At 41.0% G+C, this 17,422-nt stretch overlaps 1 protein-coding gene across 7 annotated transcripts in view; it reads left to right on the top strand.

Moving 5' to 3' along the window:
• The window catches only part of TOX2 (TOX high mobility group box family member 2), a 256,694-nt gene that overhangs the window by 110,253 nt on the left and 129,019 nt on the right, over window positions 1-17,422 (top strand). The gene's annotated exons all lie outside the window — the stretch shown is intronic.

The following is a 17,422-nucleotide window of genomic DNA, read 5'->3' as shown; positions in this document are numbered from 1 at the left end:
TTGACATCATTTTCATTGCACTTACTTGTGATGCTCTTTTTGCCTTGTGGCACCTTACTAAGAACATAAGAGCATCTCTGCTGGATCAGACCAGATGCCCGTATAGTCCAACATTCTTCCCCTCAGAGGCCAATGAGATGCCTCTGTGATGCCCAAAGCATGACACCAGTGAATTAACTCCTCCTGCTGTCCCAGCCTCCCCCCAACAATGGTTAGTATTCCTTGGCAACATATAGCCATAATGACCAGAAGCCAGCAGTAGCTTCATTCGCCATCCCATTTTAAAGCTATACAGGTTGGCAGGCACCACGACATCTTGTAGTAGAGGCTTCCACAGTTTGTTTTGTGTGAAGAATTCCTTCCTTTTCTCTGTTCTGAATCTCCCAACATTCAGCTTTGCCGGATGACCCCCAGCTTGTTCTTCTCTACATGCTTGGCTATTCTATCTTTAACAAAACTTTACTCCAGTTTTCCCAGGATGGATGTTAATCTAACTGGCCTGTTAATTGCCAGGACCTGCCCTAGACCCTCCCCCCTTTTAAAATTCTAGGTAACTTTCCAGTCATCAGACGCGGAGGCTTCTTTGAGGGGCAAGTCATGTATTTTTGTGAGAAGATGAGCAATTCCACATTTGAATTCTCTGAGAACTCTCATAGTCCCAGTGATTTTTCAGTTTTCATTTTGTCCATTAGGCCAGAAACTTCATTTCTTGTCACCGCTATATGTCTCAGTTCCTCAGACTCCCCTCCTGCAAAAGTTATTCAAGGTACTGGAATCAGGCCCAGATACATTTGTGATGGGGGAGGGCCATAGCTCAGTAGTAGAGCATCTACTTTGCATTCAGAAAGTCTCAGGTACAATTCAGATAGGGCTGGGATTGTCCCCTTTCTGAAACCCTGGAGAGTCACTGCCAGTGTAGGCAATACTGAGCTTGTGTAAGGCAGCTTCCTGCATCCCTAGATGACCTTTGAAGTGCTTTCCAATCCTATGATTGGTTTTCTTTTACGCAGCACCATCCTGTGTTCCTATGCATCTGGCTTAGCTGAGTAAATAGGCAGCAAATCTTTGCAAGCGTGCTTCACTGTCTTCAGTAAATTTGATTGCTCCACTAGAGGTTTGAGAAAAGACTACAAACTGCATTCCGCATAATGTAGTACTCAGTGCATATTGTAAGTTATCAGTCTGTGTCACAGAAATGCACAGCAATAAACATTGCAGAGTATAATCCTGCACAAAGGATTTATATCTAGGCAAAGACTGCTGTAATCTTTCTTTCTTGGATGCTGATATCTGCTTTCTGGGGCAAGGTTGCAATATGTTCTTGACTACTCTGGCAGGCATCTTGTCTTGGCCATATATCTGAATTCTTAACTGAAGTGTTTGCTTCACATGTAGAATCAGAGATTGACCATGATGTAAAAGTAATGTTAAACCAAAGACAAGAAGAAAAACGAGTGCTCACCTTCAGACGTACAATATGTGAGCTTGTCAGATATGGTGAAGTGAGACATATATCCAGTCAGAAGTTTCTAGAGATTGGATAAACTCCAGTTGCTGCCAGAAGAAAAGCTTTTAATTTTTCAAAGGGCAAGAAACAAAGTGACAAAGTTAACTATTAATTGTAAAGTCATAACACCATAATAAAGTGTTCAAAACAAAAACCTGCATTCTACATTCCCTAAGTTAATGATTAGCACAGTCAATAAAATACCCATTACCTTGGTTATACAAAACATTTTTTTCTACCTAACGTCAGTTATGTGTGCGTAAGGGAGCCCTAGGCAAAGCAGTTGAGAAGGTTAAGGGACACAAGCCCTTTCCATCTGTTCAGGGCGTGTCACATCCAATACTTTTCAAATCTTTTTATCATTGACTGCTCTTTCCAAGCTTCTTGTGGAGTTATCATCATAATGGCTTAATATTTGTCAAAATGCCTAAATGACATGGGCACTGTATGTAAATAAAACAGCATAGTACTCACACACAGTCTAAATAAAAACAACAGGGAAAGGACTTGAAGGAAAATTTAGTATTTTCAGGTGAAGCTAGAAACTTCTAACACCTATAAGGCAAATTATTAGCAGCGTTTGCCCCTGTCAGTCCTTTGCCTGTGTATGTGCAGATCTCCTTCCTTACCAACAATCCTAACCATTTCTACTCGGAAGTAAGTTTTGCTGAATTCAGTGGTGCCTACTCCCAGATAAAGAGGTAGCATCTCTTCTGACTTACAGTCTGCAAACTCAGGCAAGGGTACAGAAGGGCTCAGTTTAGTACCCTTCCCCACACTATGAAAAAGAGGTTTGCTAATGTTGTTTGTCCTCATGGTTTCATTTACCTATTTGTGGTATCTTTTAATACCACTTTTCCATGTAAATTTCCAAAATGGTTCACAATAAACACGAGAAACATTCAGATCATAAAAGATCCTAACGTAATGAAACACGAAAAACTCAATGAAGGCAAAATAAACAAACAGCAGAGCATGTTTACAGATTCAACTTCTGAAAGCACAAATGGAAAAGAAAAAAAGTGGTAGCCACATAGGTTTTTCATGGGAGGGGATTCCAAAGGATACAAGGATATCTACCACTAGGTCAATTCCTCCAGCTACATACTGTGCTTTAAACATGGACACAATCCCATTTACTTCAATTTGGGTGTATGAAGCAATGATTCTTCAACATCAACTTCATTAGACTGGTCATGTTGTTCGGATGCCTGATTATCGTCTTCCAAAGCAACTACTCTATTCTGAACTTAAAAATGGAAAGTGGACTGCTGGTGGTCAACAAAAAGGGTTTAAGGACTCTCTCAAGGCAAATCTAAAAAAAATAGTAAAAACACCAACAATTGGGAAACACTGGCCTGCGAGTGCTCCAACTGGAGAACAGCCTTTACCAAAGGTGTCATGGACTTTGAAGATGCTCGAACTCAGGAAAGGGAGAAACGTGCTAAGAGGAAGGCACATTTGGCAAACCCTCACCATGATCAACTCCACCTGGAAACCTATGTCCCCACTGTGGAAGGACGTGTGGATCCAGAATTGTACTCCACAGTCACTTACGGACTCACTGTTAAGACTGTTCATGGAAGACAATCTTACTTGGCTATGAGTGATTGCCAAAGATAATCTGCCCTCAGCAGACAGGCTAGCCTTTTAAATCTTATTTTTAAGCACATGGTTGTCCAAGTGGGGTTGGTGTTGGGTATGAGGGTGAAACAATATGCTGATAATTATTCCTAAAAACTGGTGCACATTTCCATGTTTCTTTTGTAGGAATTATATTTTGTCAGCACACAAAAGATCTGATCTAGAGAAATACTGAAAAACTCCAATGTCTAAACACCAGGCTTGGTGCAGCTAGTCAACTCTTTGTTTTGTTGCTTATCAAGGTCAGGCCAAATAAAAGAAGTTCATTAGCATCTGAACTGAAACTGCTTAGGTCACTGGGAACAGAAGTTTCCTAGTACACCTCTGAATGAAACTCAAAGTGTATTATTAATAGAGCATGAATAATGAAAGCAGCTAGATGCTCAGAGTATTCTTTGTTGGGAAAACGTAAGCAATAATTTTACATACTAATGCATGGAGAAAGGTCAAAGAATCCCAGTCCAAGGGCCAGGATGACTCATCTAGCCATGCAGAATATAATATGGAGAAGCAAGATAGACAAAAGAAAACTATGAAGGGATTCAAATAACTAGTGTGGTGATATTCCATGTGGTAGTTTGGGATTGCTACTTAGAATGCAATAATTTTTGCACAAAATTCAGGGGTTGCACCTTGGATACAAAGAGCACGTACACACTCAAACGTGTAAATGACCACTTTTAAAATATATATAAACGAGGACATGATTCTTTCCCATTTACCACTATCTTGCACCTGAATATTGCTAAAAATTGCTGGGGAAAGGGCCCTTTTGCTTAAAGGTTGCAGTCCTATTAGGGCTGTTACCAATGGCTTTTTTTTAGCAGTTTGGGCTCATGAGTTCTATGATTATAAAATGATTTCACACCAGCCCATCACAGAAGCCATTGCCTCTTTCTTTTCATATCTGTATAGCACTAAAGATCCCAAGTCAGTATAAGGCCGGGAAAATAACACAAGACAAATGATGTGTTTATATATTGTTGTAAATGTTGAAACAGTGTTTTGCACTTCTTGTTCTCATGGCTGCACCCACACATCTTTTTGTTGAATGGTCTTCTCAAACAGGAAACAGTATGCTCTTTTCCCCGTGGCGGGTGCTCTCTCACACTTTTTTAATGTTACAGGGACTTTTCCACGTTTGCACCCTGGTTATCGAATGCCTCCCCAGAGGGGCTGCGGGCACCATGTTAGGACTGTTTTATTTTACAATGCATTTGAAGCCACTGAATCTTAGATCTTTTGTATATTTTCAGTGATAATCTGCATTTTTCTGTGCTGTATTATTCTCTGATGCTGAAATTATCTGCTGCTTTTTATGGTTTTGTGATTATTGTTAAGTATTCATCATGCTTAATTTTTCTGTAATAACAGAGCGTGTATAAATATTGTACACAAAGCATGCGTGCATACGTGAGGGCCTAATGGGCAGTTATCTTCTCAGTAACATGGTGGACCCCCTTTCCCTCTACCTTCCAATGGAAAGTGAAAAGGCTGCTTTCCATTGAGGTTTTGCTTTTAAGATGTTGGTTTTAATTTGGTCTCCACTTGGTTGTTTCATTGCTGCTGTATTATTTTATGGTGTTTACTTTGTTAGCTTGTTCAATCAGCTTTATATTGCTGCTGCTGCTGCTGCTGATTTTGCTACCATTCGGAACCATTGTTGAGGCAGAAACACTGGGCTTACAGCGTTAAACTAAACTAACCCAGAAAGAACAACTAGTGATAAGCGTGAGCTTGGTTTTCCATGGGATTTGAACAGTAAATTTGTTAAACTGGGCCTATTATGAATTGGGCCTTGACGCCTTTGGTGCCTAAGCTTGGCTCATAACTGCTTAAACTATCTTTCCCCACTCTTAAAGAAACACACACTTGCAGGACTGCCATTCTACTCCTACCCTCTTCTCTTTCTCTCTCTCTCTAAACTTACCCGGTGGCAATAATACAGAGGGCTCAAACTAAGGTCTCATTGGACTCTAGGCCAGGGCTGGCTCTACCATTTGGCAAAGTGAGGCAACCCCTACAGGTGGAAGATGCTCATGAGCAGTAGGAGCAACCTGCTGGCTTTTCCTTCTAAATCTCAGAGTAATTTCTTCCTTTTTGAGAAACTAAGGCTTGTGTTTAATTCTACAGACTCCATAAAAAATTAAGGCCATCTGCCTTACATTCTGTCAGCAGAAAAGCTAATTTCCCACTGTGCAAATGAGCTGCAGCGAATTTAAGGCTCATGTGGTCCCCTGTCACTCTCTTCATTTTGCCGGTGAGAAAGAGATCAGAAACTTTCTATTCTGATTCTGAATGAACCACAGTTCTCCAATCCCCATGGTGTCAAAACCTGGGAACTGTGGTTTGTTTAAACTATGGGTCAGGAAACTAGGCAAAACCAGTGCCACCTACTGACCAAACCGTATAATGATGTTATGCTTATGATTGTTTGAGCTTATTCAAACAATCAGAAAAAGCAGGACCAAATAATATTCAGTATAAAACATTCCCTGTGCGTGCAAAGCAGGAGAAGGCTAGGCTAGGCTAGACTAATCCTGAAATTATTTTTACTGACCAAACTGCAGTCTTTTTCTTTTTTAAAAAGGTAGAATTATATACAAGCCTTAATTTTTATCTCGATGATTTATATTAGAAGAAGAACCACCCAAAATTCTATAGTTGCTGGCATCCATCTTTTTTGGGAGACAAGGGAAGAATTCTCCTTCAGGCATGAAGTCAAACCACTGGAGAGTTAAAGCTCCTGCTGGGGCTGTAGAGACCGATGCAGAAGAGACATGTTTTGTTGCGTTTGGGGCAGATGAAGGTGTCTGGTTGTGCTGATGCTGGTGTACTGTGGTGTATCTGCTTTCTGTGCTCCTCCCAGTAGCCATTCCTCCTTTGGTCACTGCTGGGGTACACAACTTGACTGATTGTCTTCCGGTGCTGTGGTCATCTGCAAGGGATTCCCACATGGCGGGGTTAATGTTGCCAGCCTCCATGTCTCATTTGCAAACATCTTTGTAACACAGAGTTGGTCTGTCAATGGGCCTGGGGCCTGAAGCTAGTTTCCCATAGAGTACATCCTTGGGGATCCTGCCATCTTCCATTCAGTAGACATGACGAAACCAGTGTAGATGTTGCTGAGACAGGAGTGTGAACCTGCTGGGAATGTGGGCTTGGGGGAGCACACCTTTGGTTGAGACTCTATCCTGCCATGTGATGCCCAAAACCTTCCTGATGCAGCACATGTGGACGACATTGAGGCATCGCTCCTGATGGGTGTAAGTTGTCCAAGACTCACTACCATAAAGCAGCATGCTCAACATTCAAGCCTGGTAGACCTTCATTGAATAGACCCAATAGAACAGCAGCAAAAAACTTGGGAAGCAAAACATAGCAAGAAGCAAAATGATAACCCTCCTACAGTACATGTCCAAAGACAGAAATAAATATGCAGCATCTAAAGAAACACCCAATGATGGATATAATAATTAATCATTTCTAAAAGCTCCACAAAATATATGCATTTAGGAATAATTCTAATATTCTAAATTAATGAAACTATTTTTTTTTTATTCTTTCTGGACACCTATTCTTTTCTCTCCATAAGTAAAGAAAAACAGCCCAAGTGTCTTGTAATCTGCCTTGTTCTCTACCCCTTGATTAAGATCCTAATTTAGCCAGCACAGCAGTATATCATAATTTGGATAGCCATTCCGCCTCAGACAGGCACTTCTGAGACTTCCAATATTGGACCAAAATTATTCGTGCTGTGATGGCCCTACTGAGAATTAATTCTTTATCCTCTTTAGCAATATTTTTCTTAATGTAATTGGAAAGGTAAATTAAAGGGTCTAGGAGTAAAGTATACCCTGCCATCTCCTTTATGCTTTCTGCAGTCATTAAAAAAAATAAAATTGTAGCCCTTTTGAATGTATTTGCCACGTGTGGAAAAATTCACCCTTCTGGGCTCCACATGCCCATCATTTTCATCATTTATTTTAAAAGCAATTTCTTCCTATGAGGTAACAGGATCATTACTGGTTAAATTGACATGTCTATGGAAAGCTCTTCCTAGGTATGTGAAAATCCCTGTGCCATTTTTTTTTTTAAAGTTAACATTAAGTTCAAAGCCAGAATTCTTACACTTTCTTGAAATATAAAGTGTGGCATTAATGATAAGAAAGCACAATCTCACTTGCCTTGAGCATGGAGCTCAGGGCACAAAGGAGCTCAGTTAAGAGTCCAATATCGCTCCCCCTTCTCTATCATGATTTCTGGTTGGGTGCCCAGTCATCACTGCTGTGAGTTTTGTCATGGATGAAGTGTTCACGTCAAGCATAAGCCTCACACAAAAGCACTGTGCAACCCCCACCTCCTGTCCAGGTCCAGACACAAGGCCCTGCTCCAGTGGCGTAGCGTGGGTTGTCAGCACCCGGGGCAAGGCAAGTAATTTGTGCCCCCTAACCCGTGGATTTGCGCCCCCTAACCCTAACCCCCAGATGTTGCGCCTGGTGCGGCCGCCCCCCCCTGCACCCCCCACGCTACGCCACTGCCCTGCTCCCATATCTGACAAGAGTGACTTTGTGTCGAAGGTTTGAGTAAAATTTCAGGGCATCTCCTGCTGTAAGGAAATGCTCAGACATGGACAACATGGGCTGTCATGTGGGAATGGAGGGCAATGATAGACCCTTGCACCTTCTGCATGGAGCAAGCAGGATTGCACCCAGAGTTGTCATTAATGTTCATCAACTTATTAAAACAGGGCATAAAATGATACATTATATTATTGCTACTTTTTTCATACATGGGTAAGTTTGAATTTTTATGTCAGTCAACTGATCTGTCAGTTATGGTACCACTTGATGTTCAGCACAGCCAAGAATCCTTATGAACTTGTGATAAGCTAAGTTTTATTCTGGTTGGGTTTATTTTTTTGATCTGAAATACAACTCATTAATAGCCTTTGCCATATCATAGTGCACTGTTTGGTATTATAATTGGAAAATGTTGAAACATAAAATTTATCTTCAATATATTCATTTTCTAACGTTTGTTACTGGTTCAGAAGCTACAAAAAATTGTTTCTCCTAGCATTTTTCTTAGAAGGTATGATTTTTATGAAGCTCACCTGCATCATTTGTATTATTAATTCAAATAAATCTAATCTGATAATTTTTCCATGGATAATTACAGATGGCGCCTAGCCTGTTCTTTGAACGAACTAGATATTTTTACTTTTGTCATCTATGCTTCCATTATTTTTATATGTAGGAGCTTGTCTTAAGCGGAAGGCTTTTTTGTGCATGGGGAAGCAATGGAGACATACATCAAGGAACTTTGTGTGAATATCCCTCCATTTCAGCTTTTTGCTTACAGCACATTACCACATTAAGAAAGGAGAGAAGCATATTCTCAACTCCCTTGGCTCACCTTTCAGTTAATAACAGTTGTGCCCAGGATTTCTTGTGGACCAAAATTGTAATGGGTATGAGCATTATGCATTAGAAATTATTTTTTCTGAGTTCTCTTACTGGGCGTAATAATAACAACACACTAAAAACCATCTTCTACATAATTATCTCATTAAACACGGGAAATTATCTCAATAAAACGGGGTGGGGGTAGGAAACCCAGTTAAAAATAAGTAATCCAGAAGATACATTTGAAACAAAACTAAAACTAAACAAAATAAACACTTGTGGAAAAGACACATTTATCCAGCTGGGAAATCCTGTCAGAACAAAAATGTCTTCAGTTGTTTCTAGGAAGTGCTGATAGTGGGTGCCAGTCATATCTCGACATATCTCTGTGGGGCAGCCACCATAAAAGCCCTGCTCTGAGGGTCTTTGCCTTCTGTACCACACTGTGGCATCCCGCTCTTCTGCATCTCATAAGGGCTTTGACATGGATAGGACAAATATCGGATGGGGAAAATGCTCCTTAAAAAGTCTTGCAGGCTTCCCCAGATTCCCCCCTCCACTCCTTGAGGAGGGCTTTATGTGCTGTAGATGGTCTTACCCAGTGGCGTAGCGTGGGGGTGCAGGGGGGGCTGGCCGCACCGGGCACAACATCTGGGGGTTAGGGTGCGCAAATCCATGGGTTAGGGGGTGCAAATCCATGGGTTAGGGGGTGCAAATTACTTGCCTTGCCCCGGGTGCTGACAACCCACGCTACACCACTGGTCTTACCACAAGGTTAGCCACTTTAGGTGTGGCTACAGGCATTAGCTATGGATTCAGGTTTGTTGTCTGCCAGTTGTTGTCCACATCATTGTGCAGTACTCGACAATTGGCTTTGAGGCTGCCACATATGGCACACTATCATTGGTTGCTAACCATTGCTGTTAGTGAGGTTGTGCATTGTTTCGATCTCCTCCACAATTGCCCTCTATCTCTTCCTTTCTGTGCTATAGGCAGGAATTACTGTGCTTATGAGTGCTTTGTAGTAAGTAAGTACAACAACAACAAATAATTGAAATGGGGAAATGTTAACTGTCTAAAAAATTAACAAGGGTAGCAAAATGATAATATATGGGGGGGGGTTACATAAATTTATTTTTAATATATGCAAGCAGGGAGAAAGGAATAACTGGTTAACAACAAGTCTATACGACATGTCCACCATGCAAGAATGCTTGATGTAGCTAACATACTATGTAGTCACAATATGCTTGCTTTTTTCCATGATAAAACGTTGTGATTCTGTTTTTCATTAATCTCTTCTGCTCAGTCTCTAGATGCCTTGGGGAAGTGAAAATCTTTTCTCCTGTGTTTGGAAAGCTTGTAGTATTACTGTATGAAGATTTATTTCAAATGGGGGGGGGGGCAAAATCTGAAGAAGCTGTACACTCTTGTGCAACCCAAGATGTTTATTTTTTAAAAAAATCAATTAATAACTAAGATTTGAACTTCCTCCTTTTAACACCTTTTTTACCAAAAAATAATAATAACAACAAGCAGCACCCTCCATATATAAGAGGGAAGGTCTGGGAAACTCAAAGTGGATGGTTGGCTAAAACAATCCAGTGAGGACTTTGGATGCTCAGTAAACAGAATGCTCTCTGACTGCTGAAGTGTGGAGGGGCTGGAATCAATGGGGGGCATGGGGACATTGCCTAGAAGAAATGCTGACTGGCTGAAACCTGGAGCAGGAGCACTCCAGGCCACAACATTTTGTTGCAAGTCCCACTTGACATGGCTAATAACCATTAACAGAACTGTTTTGAATTTGTGGGTGAAGATTAATGCTTATGAAGAGAGGCTGTGGTAGAAATCAGGTAGAAATAAGACTTCCACAAATAAGTTCCCAATGTGTTTATTCTAAGTTTGCAGTCTGATCATTTGTGATGTCCACTGAATGCTGGTGCATGGGGTTATATAACTGTGCATTGGTATCTTTCTGTCTCGGGAGACAAGACAGACAGATGCCAACACACAGTTATATGAACCCATGCACCAGCATTCAGTGGACAAGCTATGTGGTCATAAGAGTGTGTGTGGCTGAACTTAATTAGTTTATTGTTTACGTTTATATTATATCCCACCCCCCCACCTCAAGTTTGAAAACAAGTGGAGTAAACACAAAGTAATCAGCTAAAAAGACATCAGAATGTATAAAAAGAAGAGCCAGTGTGGTGTAGTGGTTAAGAGCGGTGAACTCGTAATCTGGTGAACTGTGTTCGTTTCCCCACTCCTCCACATGCAGCTGCTGGGTGACCTTGGGCCAGTCACACTTCTCTGAAGTCTCTCAGCCTCACTCACCTCACAGAGTGTTTGTTGTGGGGGAGGAAGGGAAAAGGAGAATGTGAGCCGCTTTGAGACTCCTTAGGGTAGTGATAAAGTGGGATATCAAATCCAAACTCTTTTTCACTGTCCCACACTAAAACAATGCAGTCTTATATTCCCTAACTTTAGACTGTTAATATATCTGATCAATAGCCTGGTTGCTGCTTGAAACACAACTGACCAGTTGTTTGTGTGAATAGACTTTCTTTACCTTGCAGTGAAGCAATGTTAACCATACCATCACAAATGTAAGGGGAGAAAGGTTTGATAGGCCTGCCCACAACCTAGTGTATATGGGTTTTTGCCACCTCTTCCCTAGCTGCAGGTAGAGCACAAGGATGATGCATCCACTGGACTGAGAAATGTAGAGGCACAGTGGAATCTCTGGTTTTGGTGCAACAATAACTGTTCTAAGAGCTAATTCATATGTGAGATCAGCAGCAAGGTTGCTAGGATAGTTGGGTTGCAAACCAGTAGATGCATTAGGTTGCAACCTCAGCTGTGATCTATAGCAGCCATTCCATCAGGATGTGTGAGAGGGAAAGTGATGGAACTGCAAGCTCTGTTGAAACACCAGGAACTTTTTACTCCTCTGTGGGATGCCTTTATTTTTTTCTTTTTTTTGGCTTAACAGCAGGGTAAAATTGCAGGTGACTACTGTGATAATATGAATCAAGTATTAGAATGACTAATCTTCTTTAAACTGCCTTAAAAATATTACTTTTGATTCTAATAGAAACTATATCATTTTAAAAAGGTATATTGTTTAGATCTCTTAGCACTTGCCCCCCCATCCGCCCACATAAAGGTGTGTTTCCTTTTATTTTAATAGCAGCAATGTATGATAAAATTTGCTTTGGCTTCATGTTCTCACCCTCATTAGTTTGCAATCTTGCCAATATTTACTTTGACATTGCTGTTTATTTACCAAAGCACCTTTTATTGCATTGGTCATAACATCATTGCTAATCACATACACATTGTATTAAAACAAGCACTCTATATATCATTTGTTGTTTGTTGAACCTTGTCTAACCCTACGTAAGTGCATTAAAACATCAGGAACACATCTTCAGAATCTCATTTGAGAGGGGAGTAAATAATCATGACAGCTATGACTCTATAGCACACACAAGAATATCACTCAGTTTTCCCAGAGGGTTTTAACATATTGCTAACTCTTTACCCAGCAGTTCATCAATGTGGTGTGTTTTCTTTCCTTTTAGTCAGAAAATGTTGCACACTCCCCGCTGCTAATGTAGCTAAAGATGTGGTGGAGAATTAAATAAATTGACAAGCTTGGATGTCTAGCGGTGATGAGCTAAGTTTTTCTAATACAGTTCAGTGGGCAAATCACCTCACTCCCTGATTATTCCCCTTATGCTGATCACAATTTGTGTCTTATATATGTTACATTTCTTCATGCTAATTCTGCAAGATTGAAATTATTTGATTCTTGAAACCATTTTCTTGGGGTAAGCAGATAAATACCGAACATATAAATACTGATAGGATGCATAGGAGCACAGGAAGCAGCCTGGAATTAAAAAGATCATGTCATTCAGCATTGTCTACCTGGACTGACAATGGGTTTGCAGGATTTGTGACAGGGGTCGTCTTAGCCCTACCTGAAGATGCCAGAAATTGCACTTGAGATTTTCATACAAACAATGTTCTCTATTACTGATCCAATAGGGGAGATCAATTCATGTATAGTTCTGCATATAGGTCTATTTTCTGTATCAAGAGTCTACATACTGTGGCATGGTGGGGAGGGTGGAGGGATGCCTTCATATAGTAATTACAGCTGCACATGTGGCTACTGGTGTTGGATAAAGAATGGCACAGTGTCCAATGGGCATTGAGGTCAGCTGCACATCCATGATCAAATGTGATGAAGCCAACACAAACCTCATTACCATTGCATGGTATAGAACAAGAAGAGCTAATGTGATGCCCTCCAGATGTTGTTAGACTACAACTCCCATCAGCCTCAGCCAGCATAGCCAATGGTTGGGGTGATGGGAATTTTAGTCCAACAAATATTTGAACGTCTACTCCTCATATAGAAGTTGGGGGTGCTTTTTCTCATCCACATTGTGATGCAGATAGGAACAGGTCTTTTTATGTCTTCACTGAAAGTAGCCTTAGCTTTCTGAAATATCCTGTACCCCTTTTCTGGCCAACTGAATTCCTCTTTGTGGACAGTATGATACATTAGCTGATGATACAGAAACCTTTATTTGAAAAATATGCATTTGAAGGCTGTGAACTGATAAGGGCATTTCCTTGCAAGTAAGGTACAGTGAAAGAAGGAGAATTTACACTCTGATAAGCTTTTAAAGACCAGGCTGCAAGACAACAAATCTTCCATTTCCACTGGAATTATTTTAAAATATGTGGTTCTGGACTATAAATGTCTAGCTCAGTCGCCAACAACAGTCTGTCTGAACTGAGAAATAATCCTGTGAACACCAAAGGCATATAGCATAATAGAAATGCTGACAGACTCTTAGTCATAGCGGCACACAACTGCTGCATGAAAATAATTCCTGTTGTTCAATTGAATCAGAAGGGCATTTGACCCTCACAATGAGTCAAATACAAAATGTAATGCAATCCCCAACAGGAGCATCAGTATTAATGAAACTTGACATGTGATCAAACGGCCATGGCCATTTGACCCCGGAGATGAGTGAGAGATCTATTGTGTCTAATAAAGTTGGCAGGGTGTCATTCGTCACCCTAATCACTTTCTTTCTTTCTTTCTTTCTTTCTTTCTTTCTTTCTTTCTTTCTTTCTTTCTTTTCTCTCTCTCTCTCTCTCTCTCTCACACACACACACGGTCAGAGGAGAACTCAAATAATGTAGATTGCATACCAGTATTCATGCATTTTGTGCAGTTGTTAAACATGATAGTAAGGTAGAAACCGAGACAGTGTACAGTATTACTGTGGTGAGCCAGTTTACTGCAATACAACAGCAGTAATCTCCCCACCAACCACCATGACTAAGATCACCCCACCAGAGAGAAAAGAAAAAGGGTGGGAAGAGAGAACATGAAGAAGAAGAAACAAAACATGGCAAGTGAGATTAGGCAAAACTGGTGAGGGTTTCTTTTACTGTTCATACACTGAATTTGGTTCTACCCTGCAAGTTGGACACGGCGCTCACTTTTTTTTTTTGCTGTCTTTGTTGATAAATCACAAACCAAACAGCTATGAATGTGGTTTACAAAAATTCATTAACAATATTCTACAACATTTCAACACTGAATACATGAAGTCTTAAATATTATAAACAATGCCAAAATAATAATGACATGCGCACCTCAGTATCTCAAAGCTAAACCATCCAAATATTCCTGAAATAAGTCCATGAGAACAGCCCTCTATGTGTATACGTGTGCTGGTGCAATCCCTACAGAACTCCAACGAGATTTCAGTCTCTGTTTCGTGAAGCTTCTTCTGGCATGAAAAGGAACTGACTATACAATGGCACTTCAATGCTCCTCCCAATAGATCAGCTTCAACCTTAATGGCGCTTTAACCTTTTTTGAAAGAAAAAATATTTTTTGCTGTCAGGCAAAAATAGTTATTTCCCAACAGCAAGAGTTAAGCACTGTTTGTGCCAGTGTTTAAAATTCTGCATTCTTAGTGGTTTTTAAGCCATCCTCTAAACAGATGGCAAAGTACTAGGAACTTAGCTGTTGGTTTTGCTACTCCTCCACCACCCTTGCTTTTTAAAATGTACAGTTGCAATTGTAAGTTTAACCCATTCCCTGCCCCCCTCCATGATAGAAATATTTGGAATATATGACCGTGTCACTCCAGCCCTCACTCCCAGCCCTGAGACATTTTGTTGAATGAGGCAAAGGAGAAGATTGGATCCCACTTCCATGTTCAGAAGCGAACTGGGCTAGAAAGCACCCCAGAGCACACATAGCTGAAGTCTGTCCTCCTGGGACCTTGCCACTGCTTGCATACCACTCAGCCTGGTCTGCTCAGATAAATGCAGCATCCGTGGTGCCGGACTGCATCCTTTTAGGCTAAACATTGTATATACTGGCTGGCATCAAGTTCCCAGGGTTTCACTTTGAGGTCTCTCATAGCCCTACCTGGAGATGTTGAGCATTGAACTTGGGATCTTCTGCAGTACTTTAAAGTCCCTATGTCAATGGTTTTGAATTTTGAGAAGGAGCAGGCTATAAGTCCAGTCAAAACTGTCAGTTCAGAGCTTTCTGCTCTAGGCAGAGGTGATTCTTGTCTTCTCTGTGTCGAAGCAGCCTTAAACACAAAATAAATTCAAGACATCAGGGGAATTGAGTGGACAGCTTCCCTAGCACAGGCAAAGTAGGCTTCGGTCAGGTTTGAAGGAGAATTGAACAGCCATGCATTTTTGTGTATTCATGTATATATTTGTATGCTGCATGCTTACAGACACATCAGCATGTGTATCACAGCATCTCTTATCTTCACCTCCTTTGCATTTTGGTTTTCAGGAAGCTAGGGTACATACAGTGCTTTGCAGCTCTTGGGGGCTGTGGATGAGGTCAAATGGCCAGGTTTCTTGATCAGATGTCAAGATGCATTACTACCATCTCCTCTGTTGGTGCTGAATTACGACTTGCATTTGACTCATTTCTAGGGTCAAAATGTCCTCCTCATTTGATCAGATGGCAGAAATTGTATAATTTGTATATATCCCTGAGCCATATGGGCTCTGAGTGCTGCTGTAATGTGTTTTATAAAGGCACAGCTGTCTGGGTGACTTATTTAAAATGGGATTTTGAAGTAGTGTTCTTGCTATTAAATGTCCTCATTCCAGGGTTACACAAGGTTTATCTGTTAATAAATAGCATTTAGGGCACTCATTTTGTAATCACAATAGTTTTGCTAGTTATGAAGCATGGGCCATTACAATAGAACTATGTTTGGTAAACAACCAATAACGTAAAAATAAATAATGGCATAATTAAGACCTAATGAGGATGCTGGAAATGACTGTGTGTTTGTTGCAAACCAGACAAAGCTTTTTTTCTTAGCACTCCAGATTATAAGAAGTGCTATAAACATTTTAAATAAGTTGGGAGATACTGTATGCTCCGTCTCCCTAATTTTTCATTTGATAATGTTTTGCAATAAGACGTCAGTAAAGATTTGGATATAAAATAGAACAGGACTGCAGGCAGATAAATATAGCACTATTAAAGTGGTCCACCCACCACATCAAGGACTAAGACAAAGCCTACATCATAGCAACAAAATGCATTCAGAACTGTGATAGTTTTGGAACAATGGAGCCTGCATAAAGAGCTAGGGAGTGATGCTTTGAAAACAAACAAAAGTATTTTTCACTTTGCTGTTTGGAGAACCTAGACCAAAGTTTGTGGTGGATAATGTCATTGACTTCATGGGCTACAGGTCTCAAAGAGGTGGTGAAATTCAGTTACCTCTCATTCTTTGCCTGTGAAACAAGGAAGCAGCAACACAGAATGTACTGGTTCGAACACGTTTAAAAAGTACTGATATATTTTTTTTTAACACGAGGCAGTACTGTGATGTGACTGCTACAAATGGAATCTTAGGCAGTGTTAACAGAAGCCTAGTGACCATTTTATTCTGCTCTTGGCCAGGCTTCACCTAGAGCACTGTGTGAAGTTTTGGGCAACACATTTTAAGAAGGGCATTGATGAACTGAAGCATGTCCAGAGGAGAGTGACGAAAGACAGAGAGCATTTGTTATTTGTTGCTCCACCTTTGCTGGAGGTATTTATGCCATCTGTGAGAGATGCTGTAGTTGCATCTTGCAGAGCATTTTCTGCATTGATCGGGAGGGCTGAACTAGATGACCTGAAAGGTCCCTGCAAACCTGTGTGTGTGTGTGGGGGGGGGGGTTTATAGTGCATGTATGCCATGGGATGATCGCTCTGTGTGGAGGTGTGATTAGCCCCACCTTCCCGAAGTGGTTCCATGGTACAGTGGAAGCTTGGGTTGCGAAAGTGATCCATGTGGGAAGCAGCGTTCGCAACCTGCAGCGCCGCGTATGCGCATGTGTGGGTCACTATTTGGTCTTCTGCGCATGTGCAAAGCGCGATCTAGCGCTTCTGCGCCTGCGCAAGTGCTGAAACCTGGAAGTAACCCGTTCCGATACTTCTGGGTTCAGCGTGGTGCGCAACCCAAAATTGCACAACCTGAAACATCTGTAACCCGAGGTATGACTGTATACATATTGGGGAAAAGATGAATAACCACACCAAGCCATTACGTCATGCTTGGGGGCTCAGGGATAAGACCATCCAAAAGTATTTATGTGTGGCTCGCATGCATATCTATGCACACCAGGTTTTGATCAACAGATAGGGTTTTGCTTAAGAGATCAGGGCTATAGTAAGGAGGAGAGAGAAGAAAGGCACATCAGTGGGTCTCCATGCTCTGTTTAGAATGCAGTCTCTCTTAGACAAGATTTTGGAATCCATAGGAAATCTGTCACTTTTTGC

Source organism: Podarcis gaigeae (assembly GCF_964106915.1).
Source record: "Podarcis gaigeae genome assembly, chromosome: 6".
In the NCBI taxonomy this organism is placed as follows: Eukaryota; Metazoa; Chordata; class Lepidosauria; order Squamata; family Lacertidae; genus Podarcis; species Podarcis gaigeae.
This window is presented reverse-complemented; position numbering and strand designations above follow the sequence as displayed.